The sequence below is a fragment of the Poecilia reticulata genome, chromosome 2 (genome assembly GCF_904066995.2).
Source record: "Poecilia reticulata chromosome 2, P_reticulata-male-v2, whole genome shotgun sequence".
In the NCBI taxonomy this organism is placed as follows: domain Eukaryota; kingdom Metazoa; phylum Chordata; class Actinopteri; order Cyprinodontiformes; family Poeciliidae; genus Poecilia; species Poecilia reticulata.
The window spans coordinates 40,615,004-40,628,232 of NC_088831.1; the positions used below are offsets into that span (position 1 = coordinate 40,615,004).

The 13,229-nt window shown below is 39.6% G+C and overlaps 1 long non-coding RNA gene across 1 annotated transcript; it reads left to right on the forward strand.

Annotated features, from left to right (window-relative positions):
• Window positions 1-608: 608 nt before the first annotated feature.
• Window positions 609-12,985, forward strand: LOC145554245 (uncharacterized). Its single transcript, XR_014090278.1, has 5 exons — window positions 609-718; window positions 908-1,177; window positions 12,607-12,651; window positions 12,781-12,816; window positions 12,938-12,985. It is a non-coding gene; the product is annotated as an uncharacterized LOC145554245 (long non-coding RNA).
• The last annotated feature ends 244 nt before the right edge of the window (window positions 12,986-13,229 follow it).

Genomic DNA, 13,229 nt, shown 5'->3' on the forward strand with positions numbered 1-13,229 from the left:
AACTCATACCCCCTCATCAAGGAAACGACACGAAGAAGTTCATATGATGCCGCTTTTAAGATGAGGGCTATTGATCTGGCAGTACAGGAGGGAAATGGAGCGGCTGCACATAAGCTCAGCGCGAACGAATCCATGGTTCGGTGTTGGAGACGGAGGGGTGTGTCCTTAATAGCAGATTTATTAAGGACGCACCCCTTAATAAAAAGATATCAGTGGCTTATAGCCCAGTGTGGCTTATATATGCACTTTCCAGTTTTTAAACTTTGTGGGTGCAGTTAATGGTAAGATGCGCTGTATAGTCCGGAAAATACGGTTCAGGTATCAAGGTAGATATGATCAGGAGATCATATCTACCTTGGCAAACTGTCCCAATGTTTTAAATTTTCAACTATTCCTTTTTTTATATTTTCTGTAATAATTACTTCCACATTTGATTGTCAAATTATTTGCACCTTAGTGTTTTGTGATGATTTTAATCTGTCTCCCTTGTGAAAGAGATCTTGATATAATTTTGTTTTAACTGGTTAAATAATAATAATTTAAAAAAAAAATTAACATTTCATGTAAGAAATGGCTGTCAATAATTTCATGTTTTCATGTTTAGGAGCCCACAAGGATCAGAGTGTTCTTCATCCGAGTATAGCAGTGTGTCCTTTGGGAGCAACAGGTCAAAAGACAATGAGTGTGACTTTAATAGTCATCCTCCATTTAACCCGGAGTAAGTTACTGCCAGACACTGAAACCTACACTATAATATGCATATATGGAGTTCTAGAAACCTGAACCTGTTCTGATTTTAGAATTAACAGATTCATACAGAAATACTTTATCAATTCATATAAATTCAGATAAATATTGCCTCCGACAATCTGAATTCTGTTTTCCACCGCAAATTTTAAACACATAGGGCTTTTGGAAAGATCCACGAGGCACTCCTCAAAAGCCAGCAAGAGGTCATACGTCAACAGGAGGGCATAACCCAGCGGGAGGATTTCCTACGCCAGCGGGAGGATTTCCTACGCCAGCGGGAGGATTTCCTACGCCAGCGGGAGGATTTCCTACGCCAGCGGGAGGATGTCCTACGCCAACAAGAGGTCATACACAAGATAGGAATAAATGCTGTGGGTGATGAACAACATTTGAAGTTTGGAACGACTCATTTATATGGATCAAAAAGGTAAAGTATTACTGAAAATACCCTTCACAAGTTTCTTTGAGAATTCATTTTTTTCAGATCAGATTTCAATTCATCAGACACCAGTATCTCTTAAAATGTACCCCCTTCTTTTATATCTGTAACCCTTAGGAAAGGAAAACATATTGATCTATATATTACTGGAAATATATTGGAATATATTCTAATATACTGCGATGGACAGGCGACCTGTCCAGGGTGTACCCTGCCTCTCGCCCATTTACAGCTGGAGATAGGTACCAGCAACCCTCCCCCAATGGGATAGGGTGTAAGAAAATTAATGGCTGGATGGATATATTCTAATATATTTATCCCCAATACATTTTCCAGTGTGTTATATGTTGAAAATACATTATGTATTGATGATAAATATTAGAGATGTGCCGATCAGGTTTTTTCCTGCCGATACTGATCACCCATGAGGGCCGATCACCGATACCGATCACATAATTATTATTATTGTTTTATCATAAACACTACCGGTTACATTATGTGGAAAAAGGAACTATGAATTCACCTTAATTTAGACAAAAACTTGTTTTTAATAACTTTTTCCAAGAAGAAAACTAAACAAAACAGGCATTGTGCAAATTGTACTGCTATCAATAATACTATCTTTAACCGACTGATAACATATGAAGGCTCTGAAGAGGCTAAATAATGCAAAGAGCCAAAATAAAACCTCTCAATATTGCCAAAAAAATTCAAGTATAAAACTTAACATTGAAAGGCAAATACAGGATCCATTACAATAAACAATCTAGAGTTACTGAATGAAAACTTCCTGATAGCATGGCGGCTAGCTGATTACTGCTAGCTCTGAGTGGCTGTTTCTGACTGAGCGGAGTAATTATGCAGAACAGGGAGGAGATCGATTATTTTTTTAGAGATTATCCGTCTCATGTTAGGACAGCGAAAGTTTTAATACGTATGTAAAATGTATTTTTTAGGTTAGATGCTGCAGCTTTAAACAGAGGTTCGGTGTGAGAGTCACTACCGGGTGGAGCAGAAGCGGTGCTCCGTCTGTGAAATATTACTACCTGTAGCGCGTAGCAGCGGTTCAACAGCGAGAACAGAACCAGCGTCTTACATCGCAGCTCCAAGACTTAAATAATTTTGCGGGTTATTTGTTTAGCTTTCTGACCGTCATGCTAATAATCCGGGTGAGTGTTTGTAGCTGTGCGCTGCTTTACCTGCTATCTGATCCTCCATATGTCTTTTTTACTGCAGTGAGCCTTGATGTAGCCAAACTCCGTCAAGTATGGCATTGTTTTTATGTCGTATTAGCTTTGTTGTGTTGATGCATTTTGACTTGCTTCAATTTTCCGCAGCAATACACAAACATCCCCATTCACTCAGTGCGTTATAGTTCCACGTTGCTTAGGATTTGTTGCTGCACGTTTGCGCAGTGTGAAGGAAAGAGGAGACCAGCTGCACAGGCAGGCTGCGAAATGAGAAGCAGGTGATCGGTATCGGCAACAAGAGACAATGATCGCCGATCACCGATCATGCACTTTTTCACAAAAATCGGCCGATTATGATCGGTGACCGATCGATCGGCAAACCTCCAATACACCTCACGTAATATATTGCAAAATATTCAAATGATTGCCACTTTTCATATATTGCAACATACACTCACCGGCCACTTTATTAGGTACACCTTTCCAACTGCTCATTAACACAAATGTTGAAATAGACAGTCATATGGCAGTAATTCGATGCATTTAGGGATATAGACGTGGCCAAGATGGTCTGCTGCATTTCAAACCGAACATCAGAATATGGAAGAAAGGTGTTTTAAGTTACCTTGAACATGGCATGGTAGGTTGTTGGTGCCAGACGGTTTGGTCTGAGTATTTCAGAAACTGCTGATCTACTGGGATTTTCACTCACAACCATCCCTAAGGTTTACAGAGAATGGTCTGAAAGGAGAAAATATCCACTGCAGGGTTTCCCCCAGAAGACTTGCTAAGTCCGGTGGTCAGGGCGCCGAGGCGGTTCACCAGTGGTGCATCGTGTTTTTGTATTAAGATGTTAAATAGACAGGAAATGTAAAAATATTACTGGGAAATTATATATTACGGGAAAACGCCAGTGAAACGCTATCTAAACCCACAACTAGTCTTGAAAACAACAAATAAAAATTACAATTAAAATGAATATAAATTATTTGCACTTCTGTTTAATCCAAATTATGTCAGCAGCTCAATAAAGTCCCCCAGAGCTTCGCGGGCCCATAAATGCTAATATTTTAGCACAGACCACAGATATATAAATGTAACATTTATTTATTCAGATTCCAGTTCGTGTCTGTTGAGTTTTTAATAAGAGTCACAGAAGCTGCTGCCATGGTTGCTGGAGTTAATGGAACAAGATTTTCAGATCTCCATGCAACCGCGCGCATCAACTCTGACTAAGTGGACAACGCATTTGATATGGTTTGATGCATCGTGTTACTGGAAAAATAATAGGCTAATATAAATAATATAAATAATATAAAATCAGCGTGATGCGTGACTGAGAGCGCAAAAGCTCCTCACCAGGCTGAAACTGCATGATGAAGTTAGCGCTTGTTCATTAACCACTAACTCTCCAGCCAGCCGGGAACACATACATAAACTTTACAGGGAAGTCAGAACTGCACGCTGGGCAGCGTGTTGAGATGTAAACACAGTATGTAATTCTTTGTTCACAAAGATAAATCTCATCACTCCCTCAACGCACCTCTGAAACGCTCAGAGCAACAGAGATGCTTACAATCTGGCTTTAAGATATACTTGTTCAGTGTACTTAAGATCTTGTTGTATGAATTTAATTGTGTCAAGTTAATTAAACTTAGTTAAGTGAAGTTGTTTCAACTTAGAAATGGCAAGTAAATTTTCCTCTTCTTAACTCAACTACATCAAGTTAGTCCAACTTGCATGAACAGTACAGTTTACTTAGCAAAATCTAGGAAACCAATTGTCTTAAATAAATCAAGTAACCACAACAAAAGATTTTAAGTTTACAAGATTCAATGTTTTATTTTAAAAAATACATATACTTAGCATAACATAACAGTCAATGACCCCACAGGAACTAGGACGAAGTCTACCATGGCATCTGAATCCTGTTAATAAAAAAAGTACAAATGAAAAAAAAGAATGAGATGAAAGTTTTTACTTCTTTTTCACAACCTCTGACAAATGGAATAGCAATACATACCAAAGACATTGTAGAACTCTGTCATCGTCCTCGAGGAAAACTGAGAGACATCGCAGGATAGCAGGCCTCATGGCAACGTCGATGGTCTACAAGTAGGAAAAACAATAAAAGTAAGCACAAGCATATTTTGAAGAAACTGAATCAGTTTTTTTTCAATAAGTGGGATAAAATAATTTTTCACCCATTAATGTCTGACTAAGACTGATCAGAATTTTGATGGTTGCACAGTTAAAGGAGCAACGGTAATTTTCCAAGCTGTTATCAACTGATTATTATATTAATGCCACAGACGTTATTTTTTATCATAGATACAAATTCACCCCCAAAAAATATGACTCAATGTCCCTTTAACACACCACCAAACTGGCTGGTTTTGAAGTTTATTGTAAATGAGAGGATGTGAAGAGGAGTCATGTGCATGTGTGTGTGTCCAACTGAACAAGATGTAAATTAAAAACTTGCAGAATTTTCTTCACCTTAAACAAAATCTTGTTTCAACCTGGACAAGGATCTCTGATAGTACGTTGTCAACAACTCATTTTCAACCTTGAATGCAGCACAGGAGATCCTATCCTCCATTCTGGTGAACTCTGCAAAAACGGTAACAATCAGACCCGACATCCATCCATCCATTTTCTTACACCCTTGTTCCTCAGTGGGGTCTGGAGGGTTGCTGGTGCCTATATCCAGCTAGCGTTCAGACCTGACACCAGAGTAATTTTGCTGATTTTGGGTTGGCACAGAAAAGGGTCATTTTATTTGATGGAAATACATAAACAAGCATATGCCTTTCAAACAAAGTACCCATTTTGTTTACTAATACAAATAACTAATGATGAAAATACTGGCATGTAGAGAATGCTGAGCAATTATGCTCAGATTTGCATAAACATTTGCTCATAAGTTGCTGAAGTCTAAGAATCTTAATGATTCCAATCACTAAAGTCTATTTATTTATGCAAAGACAATCTACTCAAATATAAGGAGCAATAGTTCATAATATTATTATTATTACTACTATTAGTAAAAGTAAAAAGTACAGTGCTTGCCCAAGACGTTACTCAAGTAAATGTAACCACTACTACCCAGCTCAGAAGAAAAATGACAAAATGAGTAGTCTATTCTTAACAAGCTTAATGTGATATATTGTTCATGGTAGCTAACATTGTCTGCTCAACAGTTTTACTCTACTTACTCAGGTTGTTAAAAAAACAAACTGTGCAAAGATTTTTGCCTTTTTAATGGTTTTGTGCCATGATTCTAACACACCAGTGTGGACCTCTGCACAGCAACATGACTCCGTCATGAACCCACTGGTGTGAGCATCTTAACTAGCATTTCTCAATGAGGGCGGTACCGCCCCCCAGGGGGTGTTCAGAGGATGGCAGGGGGACATTTTCACAAAAGGGGGACGCTGGGATTCCTTTGGGGGGCGTTTGCTCGAAGGTAAACTTTACATCTTAAATGCACTACAATACCAGTTTAGACCTACACTTGTTAAGACTGTATTCTGTAGCATTAAAAGACGCTTGGCTATGACTATCAATGGCAGCTCTCCTTCAATTTTTAGCTTCTTGGCGCAGCTCCGTTCTCCTGCTTCTGGTAGCTTCTCCGCACTATCAATTCAGCGTTAAACCAGCTGATGACGTTAGTGATTCACTTATCTGGTGTCTCATTTTCAAATATTTTATGTTTTATTGAGGATTTTTGTACATATGTTTTGTCAGTGCTGTGATCATGTCAAACATCCACAACATCCACTTTGCAAAGGTTGCAAAACTCAGAAACCGGAGAACTGGGACAAAAACGGATGACAAACTAGATGTGAATTATAAAAACAGAAAATCCGACAGTGAACAGTAAAAAAATCAATATGAGTGGCGAATCAACACATGATGTGAAACATATTATGATTATGCGGCACAGCGGGTGAATAGCATGATGAGTGAAGGTTACTGGTGGTGAGCGTCAATAAACGATGAAAGAAACTACAGAGGACATAATAAACATAATAAACCAAGGACATAATAAAGGACATAATAAACCAAGAGAATAATGCTAATCAAAGAAAAGTATATGGAAATGAATGAAGAACAAAATGCAAGAATAAACTAAGAAGCAACTAACATCAGAAAATTACACAGAACAGGAATATTTGTTCCATTCTGATTGGCTGCTCTTAGGCCTACCAATTTTAAGTTGAATGATAATTCATTGCATTTTTCGTAGACGCCTGTAAAAAATAATTTCTATTCCCATGGCTTTTTGTTCTCTGGAAAACTACTTTTGATGATGAATACAAAAACAAACATAAAAAATATTTCATCCGACCAATAAAAGAAAAGTGTTTTATTACCAAGAAAGTCAACCTTCAAATAATTATGTTCAGTTATGCACTCAATACTTGGTCAGGAATCATTTTGCAGCCTTCAATGCGGCATGGAGGCAATCAGCCTGTGGCTCTGCTGAGGTGTTATGGAGGCCAGGATGCTTCGATGGCCTTAAGCTCATCCAGAGTTTTGGGTCTTGCGTCTCTCAACTTTCTCTTCACAATATCCCACTGATTCTCTATGGAGTTCAGGTCAGGAGAGTTGGCAGGCCAACAGTAATACCATGGTTAGTAATAACAGTGGTTTTGGCACCTTGAGCAGGTGCCAGGTTGTGCTGAAAAATGAAATCTTCATTCCATAAAGCTTTTCAGCAGATGGAAGCATGAAGGGCTCCAAAATCTCCTGATAGCTGTTGCATGGACCTGCCCTTGATAAAACACATTGGACCAACACAAGCAGCTGACATGGCTTTCCAGACCATCACTGACTGTGGGTACTTGACACTGGACTTCTGGCATTTTGGCATTTCCTTCTCCCCAGTCTTCCACTAGATTCTGGCACCTTGATTTCCGAATGACATGCAGAATTTGCTTCATCCGAAAAAGTACTTTGGACCACTGAGCACCAGTCCAGTGCTGCTTCTTGTACCCCAGGTCAGGCGCTTCTGCCGCTGTTTCTGGTTCAACAGTGGCTTGACCTGGGGAATGCGGCACCTATAGCCCATTTCCTGCACACGCCTGTGTAGCGTAGTTGAATCTGCGTTGTGTCTTGTGGAAATAACAGCCAGACAACAGCTGAACTAAAGGCAATATAATACTCCTGCATCCAAACATCAGAAAATAGCGGTCAAAACAAGCTTTTTCTGATCAGTGCTCCACAGCGCCTTCTCCCATGGAAATCATCGGATCTGCGGCCACATGCCTTGGACACTCAGGTGAAGAGAGGTGCGGAGCTGTCCACTGACCACTACCTGGTAGTGAGTTGGCTCCGGTGGTGGGGGAGGAAGCCGGTCAGACCTGGAAGGCCCAAACGTGTAGTGAGGGTCTGCTGGGAACGTCTGGCGGAGTCCTCTGTTAGACTGAGCTTTAACTGCCATCTCCGGCAGAACTTTGAACATGTTCCGGGGGAGGTGGGGGACATTGAGTCTGAGTGGACCATGTTCCGTGTCGCTATTGCCGAGGTGGCTTATCGGAGCTGCGGCTGCAAGGTCAGTCCACCGTTGGTGGACACCTTTGGTGAGGGATGCTGTCAGGCTGAAGAAAGGCCAAAAAGTCCCACAGGGATGCTGTCAGGCCAAAAAGTCCCACAGGGATGCTGTCAGGCCAAAAAGTCCCACAGGCCTTTTTGGCCTGTGGGACTCCAAAAGCAGCTGATGGATACCGGCAGGCAAAGCAGAATGCGGCTCGGATGGTTGCTGATCCAAAAACTCAGGCGTGGGAGGAGTTTGGGGAGGCCATGGAGAAAGACTTCCATATGGGTTCAAGGTCATTCTGGTCCACCATCCGGTGTCTCAGGAGGGGGAAGCAGGGCAGCAACAACACTGTTCATAGTGGGTGATGGTGTGCTGCTGACCTCAACATGGGACGTTGCGGGCCAGTGGGCAGAATACTTCGAAGATCTCCTCAATCCGCCAACATGTCTTCAATTGAGGAAGCTGAGCCTGAAGACTCTGGGTTGGGCTCTCCAATCTCTGGGGACGAGGTTGCCAAGGTGGTTAAGAAGCTCCTCGGTGGCAGGGCCCCAGGAGTGGATGAGATCCGCCTAGAGTTTCTTAAGGCTCTGGATGCCGTAGGGTTGTGTTGGCTGACGCAACTCTGCAATATTGCATGGACATGGAACACTGGACCAGCTCTACACCCTCAGCAGGGTCCTGGAGGGTGTGTGGGAGTTCGCTCAACTAGTCTACATGTGTTTTGTGGACTTGGAGAAGACATTTGACCATGTAGGGACAGGGGAGCGTTCTGGGGGGTCCTGTGGGAGTATGGAGAGTTGGACTCCGCCAAGGCTGCCCTTTGTCACCAATTCTGTTAATTTCTTTAATGGAAAGAATTTCTAGGCGCAGCCGAGGTGTTGAGGGGATGCGTTTTGGTGACCTTAGGATCGCATCTCAGCTTTTTGCAGATGATGTGGTCCTATTGGCTTCATACAGGCATCTTTGTTGTCATTATGAAACTACAGTGAAATTGTTTGGCAACTTCCAGCTTAGAATGCACACATAAGACATTAAAAACTCTTCAAAAAACATCCTATTAATACATTCTTACAGAAAAAAAACTTTAATGAAAAAAAGAGAAAACACTTCAAAACAATTGGAAGAAAAAAAAAATTAAAAGCACTTGGTATTTTAAAAAATCCTTAGAAAAAAAAATATGGACACAGAATGTAGCATAAGATGTGTAGTTTGTGCCAAAGTAGGTTATGAATTGGGCGGACAATATGCCACACCTGGGGTGATTTCACTGACTGATGTCCAAGTTTTTATTATTTCCAAGGAGACCGATAGACATTAAAATGAATGATTAAAAAATTTGTGATGCAAAGAGTACGACAACCTTTTTCCTCCTTGAGCTACAGCCTACTGATCATTCAGAGCAGTAGGCTGCACACACTTTGCAGTACGCTGCAAAGTGCATGGCTCCATCTGTACTCCTGGAGGTGGAGCAGACAGACAGAGCGAACTGCTGTCCTTAATGTAAAGGTAGCTTTCTGGACAAACTGGAAAATAAATTTACTACCATTCTGCTCACAACAGATTGGCGGGTACATGGCTGGCAGATGTGTTTCTATGTCTGACATAGGCCTGTCACGATAACAAATTTTGCTGGACGATTAATTGTCTAAAAAATTATTGTGATAAATGATAATATTGTTTCAAGACCTTTTGACACTGATTTAATAGAAATGACTAATAATGCATGCGATTTCCTGATAGATACACCTTATTTTCAAAAGAACACATAACACTGGAAAATAAACTAAATAAAACAACCAAAAACAAAAATAAAATGGATTCTCAGTCTCCATTAACAAAAAACGTACTTGAATAAAAACTAGACAACATAAAGCCGAAGTGGAAATAAATACTGTATTCAACCAAAAGAGTGCAGATTATGAAGTCTGTATACTATATTGTCCTGTAATCACTAGATTTAAATAGAGAAGATGGGCACATCCGACTACCCAATGCAGTAGTTCACACTATACAATTTTTTGCCCCTATTTTTCTCCTTATGACAATCTTAGAACGTTGGCTGATCTAAGATCTAAGCTATCACCACCGGTGTCGGCTTATAGTGTGCTTGTAACACTTCAGTGAGTGCTGCATACTCCATTGTGCTCGGTACTTTCGGAGACACAAGATTCTTTAGCAGCCTATATGTGTCCGCTCCAATCACAGAGAGAAAAGTGCAAACTATCTTCTCATCCAGAACATCATTAGCCAACATCCATTGCTCCAAACGTTCCAAATATGACTCAAAATCTTCCTTTGATTCATCATATTCATCCACACGACCCACGTGCATAGCCATATTAGCTTCTCGTTGCTAACTCTCGTAGCCTTGAAAAAAAAAACTAAATACGGTTTCTTTCCTTACTTCTGTATAGTCCTTCGACAGGCTCGTCTCATTTACGCCGTGGAAATCTTTAAAATCCTCGTCGCCAGTTGTAATATTCTGAGTTGGGAAGAATCAGACAGAAGATGCAGAAACGGGTTCTTTCGTTTAATGGTGGAACGCCGAACAAAATACAACCACTTCAAGTGTGTGACGTCAGCTCTCGACGTCCTAATACATTGGCATACCAAAACTATTCCTAGAACAGGAACGTTGGTGTTTCTTGCCACTGGGGGCAATAAACTACTCTATTACATTGGATTTTATGCTGACTCTAACCATGCATCATAGGTAGATTCTAGTAAAGCATTGATTAATGCCTGGTTTTAAAATGAATTAACTGGACTTGTAGCCATTATTTTGTGCCCATATGGCTGGACACCACACGGCACGACGAACCCGATCGAACCGTTATACCTAAGATATCTGTCGGCTAATGTGTGCCTCAGGTTTTGGAAATGGGCCCACAACTCGTGTAATGTGCGCTGGACATTAGACTAAGGAAATGAGGAAGGGAGGGTCAGTGGAGAGTACCGGAGCTGAGCCTTTTTTCATTCAGTGTCATCAACAGAAAGAAAAAAGGCCGGGATAAAGACGGTAATTAAAATTAGGTCGATAGTTTAATTTATCGTCCGATTAATTGATTTATCGTTTATCGGCCTACGTAAGAGCCAAATCCTGTCGCTCTCATGGACACAGAAGCTATAAATGGCTGGGCAAAGTGAGAGTTAATTTAAGTTGACTGAATATGACAATATAAATTAAAAACAGGACTATGGAATTTTTTTATAAGTGTCTTGCTTTATTATTAAATTGATAAAATATTGGTTAATACAGCAGTATTAATACTATATATCAATATCAGCCCAAATTTTCTAATTTGTGCATCCCTAACATTTACTTTTCTGTACTTGTAACTAACCTGTAACAATAATAGCTCACAGTCAACCTGGAAAAAAATTATACAAAAATCTGAAATTATATTCATTTTAATAACAAAGCAGTAGTTCCACAAAGACACTTATGAAACTAATGTCAATACTCCTGTTTAGTTTATGTATTCATATTCAGTCACTTTAATAGATGAACTCTCACTTTGTCCAGTCATTTAAAGCTTTAGTGTCCAAGTAAGCGACAGGATTTGGCTCCTTTATCACACACTGAAACACATGCACCGCCATGATGCACAACACCACCACCTGCCTGTCTGATCCAGCCACTAGGCAGCAGCTCCAGCAGAAGAAAGGCTGTTGTATTCCAGGCTTCGCACTAGACCTATAAGGATGTGCATTTGGCCCCCCGAAAAACAATAAAAACCCAGACATCAATCAATAAAATCTGCCTGGATCCCCCGGACCGAACTTGAAAGTTAGAGGTTACGCTGCTAATCTTAGCATTTGTCATCAACTCATAGGTGGAATTGGTGATTCTTTACTATGTAAAATAAATACGTAATCACCAAGCTGAAACATGGTACAATAAATAGTAAAACATAATTCAACAAACTTTGAGGCAGATAATTTGCCTTGATGAATTTGAATAAATGACGGTACTTGAATCATTCAAGGAATTATGACATCTCTAGATCTTACCTGCTTCTTTCTTGACCAACATCTGGATGACTGGCAGTAGGTCCTGGATGCAGCTGGAAAACATTTTTGTGCACTGTAAATAAGTAGCATAATCACATTATGCACATAAACAGTATTGAAGCATAAAATATCATCAACGTTCTAAAATATTAGATATTCACATACAATTGCATCTCTGTCCTCATCATGGACATCAGAACGTTCCTGAAGAGTCTGATTGACACAAATGTGACTCCCATTCTGTGGAGTGTCTGTGGAAATAAATGTAAAATAAAAAAAATATTATAGCAAATATCTCTTTCTCAAAAATACGTAAGTAAATAAATTAAAATAATTCTCTTTCACTCAGTGCATAACACAACCAGCCATTGTACAACCGGGAATCAACGCAGTGAATGAACATAATGCATACCGATCATGTCCGCGGAATACAAAGTAGAGCACTTTCTCACATTTATCATACCTACCTAATATAACTATTTAAAAGTGGCCAACTATTTTATGGTTTTCTGTTATGAAAGGTTATAATCAAAATTATTTTCATAAGTAGGATGTTTAAACAAAAGGTTTTCTACCTAAATAAATTCATCAGATGAGGTGTGAATGGGACATCTGACTTTAATGTTCATGCACATATTGTTTGACACATTTCCCTTTGCACTTGTCAGATCTGCATCGGAACAAAAAGAAGAACTCAACTCTCTTAAGGACAGGTAATGCTTAAACAAAGTAAAGTCATATAACAGTTTGCTAGTCTTGCTGACAAGGTTAATAAAATAATCCCAAAATATATTCCCCGTGGAATCTGTTATAAATGATTCATCCTGTGATCTTTTTAACAGACTGAAGCTTTGTGAAGATACAATTCAGCAAGTCAAGTATGTTTTTCAGTTAATCCCACCTGAATTTAAATTATTGAAATCGTTTAGGTTCATGTCTGGCCATTATAAAAAATAAATTTGTATTTGTATGCACTCTTACATTTCTTTTTCTCTTCAGCGTTACCACAGCAGGAAAGGAAAGAGAGATGACCTCACTCATTGAAAGGTATTCTTTATCTTACCGCAGGATTGGTTTTTATTAACATATTGGATGCGGCAAATTCTTTCTATACAAATTAATTCATTATGGGAACTCTTGTTTAGCATGCTATTTTTATGAGACATTTATCAGGTGTTCATTGAATTGGTCACAGACTTCGAAACAACTAGGATCTGGATGATTATCTGTGAGAATTAGATGTTGAAAAGTAATGGTCATATCTGGTATTTAATGTTTTATAACAGAATTA